The sequence below is a fragment of the Bos mutus genome, chromosome 15 (genome assembly GCF_027580195.1).
Source record: "Bos mutus isolate GX-2022 chromosome 15, NWIPB_WYAK_1.1, whole genome shotgun sequence".
Taxonomy (NCBI): Eukaryota; Metazoa; Chordata; class Mammalia; order Artiodactyla; family Bovidae; genus Bos; species Bos mutus.
This window is the reverse complement of record NC_091631.1, coordinates 23567181-23571325: the sequence shown is the minus strand read 5'-3', so window position 1 is coordinate 23571325 and position 4145 is coordinate 23567181.

The following is a 4145-nucleotide window of genomic DNA, read 5'->3' as shown; positions in this document are numbered from 1 at the left end:
AAGGGTGGTTTCCTGATTTTCAGGGAAGTCCAACAGGTTCAGCCTCATTCTCCCTTGGATTCATTACCAGACCAAAAGGATCAAGAAGAAGATGTTGGTGGCTTGGTTATTTTGTCCATGATTGGAAATCTTGTGCAGAATGACTGACCTATAGCCAACAGGTAAGTGCAGCTTTCTTAGGAATCCTGTTAGCTTATAAATTGTTCTCTCTCACCATCCTTTCTGAAAAATGGTGATACAGAATGTAGACCGCTTAGTGCTGATGAATTCATAATGGGGTCAGGATAGAGGATCAAGTCTTTGGCTCAAGACAGAGGTTTTTTCTGAGAGCTTTCTCCATCTAAACTGTTATTTGAAATCTCTGAGCAACCTTTGTCTTTTAATGTACACAGTCTCAGAAACATTCTCGTGTTTTCCATGAGATTGAGGTGCCAATATAAGCACCCAACTAGATTTTGGAGGTAATAGTAACAAAGTAAGACTTGGGAAAAATACAGAAATAGCCAAATTAACATTGCTTCCCTCAAAATTATGTCATCAGGAGGCCACGTTTGTTCGGTTGAGGCTTCTTTTGCACCTAACCTTCTCTTACCTCCTTTGGAAAAGCTTTTTCACTTTAGGCACATGGAAAAATTAATCCAAATACCTCAGAATTATTTCTTTTTTTAACTGAAAAAAAAAAAAAGAAAGAAAGAAAGACATTTCCTAGGTTGTTCTACTCTTTTTATGTGTTTGGTACGTAAAGATTTTTAATGTTTCCAAATGTCAAATATCCCATCAAAGGATTATTTGCAGCTATTAAGGACATTCCAAAGAATGTAACACAGACCTTTAAGGTAATTTCAAAGTTTTAAACAAGGCATTTATTTTGGATTAAGACTTTCTAAGGAGGCAGCTACTTTTAGGAAGACTTTGCTTTTTTGCATATATATATATATTTTTTTTTTCAGGTCTTCTTTTTGCATAAACTACAGAGGGTCCCGGTCTTCTTATTGTTGTTGTTGTTAAGTCACTAAGTCATGTTCGACTGTTTGCAATTCCATGAACTGTAGCATGCCAGTCTCCCCTGTCCTCCACTATCTCCCGAAATTTGCTCATATTCATGTCCATTGAGTCAGTGATGCTATCTAACCATCTCATCCTCTGCCACCCACTTCTTCTTTTGCCTTCAATCTTTCCCAGCATCAGGGTCTTTTTCATGAGTTCATATCAGGTAGCCAAAGTATTGAAGCTTTAGCTTCAGCATCAGTCCTTTCAGTGAACATTCAGGGTTGATTTGCTTTAGGATTGACTGGTTTGATCTCCTTGTATTCTATGCAAATAGCACTTCTTGGGAATTTGAATAATGAGAACTATATGCATATCCTACTCTTTTGGGGTAAAAGTAATACTATAACTCAAGAGTCACTCTCCCAGGCATTAAACAAGCATCCTTTTCACCAAATTTCAGACCCTTGAAGGTTACAACTTTTTAAAAATCTTTAGGTAGATTTTTATCCTGAAGAATCACTGAGTGATGACTCTATTTTATTGCTAAATTCTTTGTTACTTTTATGAGCCTCTCAAAGCAATAGGAACTACCTTCTGGAGATGTTTAGGTTGTATAATACACATCACACTGTAATTTTTATACAGGCAAAGTTAGAAACATTTCTATATAGAAGTTAATAATGATATGTTCAGGGTTAGTCGAAAGGCTTGGAATTTAAACCTCAGATGTGATTGAGAACTATAGTGCTGATGTTATCTTCCTTTAATCTTTTCAGAAACTGAAAAAAAAGACCTCAAAGCAAAAAAACTTACACACTTAAGAGAGAGATTGGAATAAATGATAGTCTTTTAAAAATTCAAGAATAGGAACTGGTCATTGGCCCCCTTAACTGGTTAGGTTTGTAGGTCACATTAATCAATATTTGGTTTCATAGCAGATGTGGAGGAAGTGAAAAATCTGGATTCCAAGAAAACCCCAAGAATACTGAAAAGTATCACATTTCACACACATGGAAAAAAATGGAGAGGGAAGAAAGATTTATGTATATCTGAAAGCAATAAGGATGAAAAAAGCACAGCCCAAGTCATCAAAATCACTGTTGAGAAACCAGATTTGAATGCTGCTTAGAGTTTTAATTAAAACATCAGAAAGCCCTGAAGAACAAGTGTACACCTCAGTACCCCACAGTGTGATCTGGTATCCACTTGTGGGGAAAACTTTACAATCACATGTTAAGTATCCATGCACAAAGGTATGCATTTCATCTTTATCTCAATCTCTCTCTCTTACAAACATGTAAAGTTCAGCTTCTGGTATCTTTTGCAAAAGATCTGTGCCTTTTGTTCATTCCACAGACATTTGCTAAATTCTCTAGGAGGGCCAGCCTCTCTACTAGGTATGGTGAGCAGTACAAAGAGAAATTTGGCAAAGAGGAACAAAGAAACCCCAAATGATGAAAATGACTAAAAACATTGGAAGAAACTTGAGAAAAAAAAATTAGAACAGGATTAAATTTGGAGACAAGGAATACCGGCTCCCCTATTGGCATCCGCTCAGGTCCACTTATTCATTCCTACTGTGTGCTTGTTGTTTACTGGGTACTCCGGAGACTATGACCAGAGCAATCAAGACACAGTCTTTTGTTCTCATCAACCATCAACACATCTTTTCAAGTTTTATGACACTCTTCCTTCCAAGCCTTCCTAAACTTATTCTTCACTTGCATTCACCAAAGCACACAGCTGGATGTTAGAAGTCATGCTTGTGTCTCTCCAGCTGGGTTGACCGGGTAACACAGCTACAGATCTCCTACTAATAATTTGAATCTGTTGTCTGCCAGTACAGTTATTTTAAGGTTGGCGTATGACTGCTGCTGGCAGGTTGGTGAGCAGAGGAAAACAGGAAATGAACTAAATCATTTATTAACATTGAAAATAACAAATTGAAAGGTGTTGGGTCCTGGGGTAAATAGCACTTGGCTGCTGCAAATAAGGGAATTGGAATTTTCCAAAGAGAACCCTTACCTGAAAGAATTTTCCAAAATTTGGTTTTGGTGTCATGGAAAAATACTCATTTCCAACCAATGTTATTGATTGCTGGATGTGTCCTCAAGAAGACACATGCTTACTGAGAACTATAATATGAACACTGTCATTCAAAGTCACTGCAATGATCATGCCTTGAGTAGGTCCTGAGAATCAAAAAATAAAAAAGGTGAGGAAATTTTTACTGTGTACCTACCATATGCCAGGCCCAGTAGAAATGTTTTCATAAACACCATTTTATCTACACATTGTAACAAAAAATAGAACTGTCAGTTTACAAATGGAAAATAATAGAGGCTTGGAGAAGCTACACAACATGACTGAGGTCACACAGTTCATCGTGTGTGCCTGAAACCAGGATTCATGTCCTTCCATCACACTGCAAGGCTGCCCTAACTCAAAGAACTCCCTCTAATGAGGGGATTTACATTAGAGATGGGTAGTTTTGGGAAGAAATGCAACTTAAAGAAAATTACTAATTAAATAATCTTTTAAGAGATACTAGACTCTTTAATCACAAACCATATTTTAATTCAGTCTCACAAATCATGTGTTAATTATATTTCCCATGAAATGCATATATTGGCCTAGAGGATTGTTGAAAATAGAAAAACATTTTGCTTGGACATGACCTGAAGCTCTGCCCTTCCCTTTACCCTGGAACTCTGCGCTGAGCAGTCTGAGCAGTGACTCAGGAAGTCAGTACTTGAGAAGGAAGGAGGCATTGTGAAAAGAGCCAAAGGATTTATCTACAGAAACAAGTAAGTAACATCTCATGGGTAAAGATATTCACTGCAGTATTATTTATCGTGGCAAAATTGGTGATGCCCAGGGACCTCCCTAGTGGTCCAGTGGTTAGGAATCTGCCTGCAAATGTGGGGGACGTAGGTTCAATCCCTGGTCCAGGAAGGTCCCACGTGCTGTGGAGCAACTGAGCCCATGCACCGTGACTACTGAGCCCGCGTGCTGTAACTTCTGAGTCCACGTGCTGCAACCACTGAAGCCCATGTGCCTGGAGCCCGTGCTCCACAACGAGAGAAGCTACTGCCGTGAGAAGCCCAAGCACTGCGACAAAGAGCAGCTCCTGCTCACCACAACCAGACAAAGCC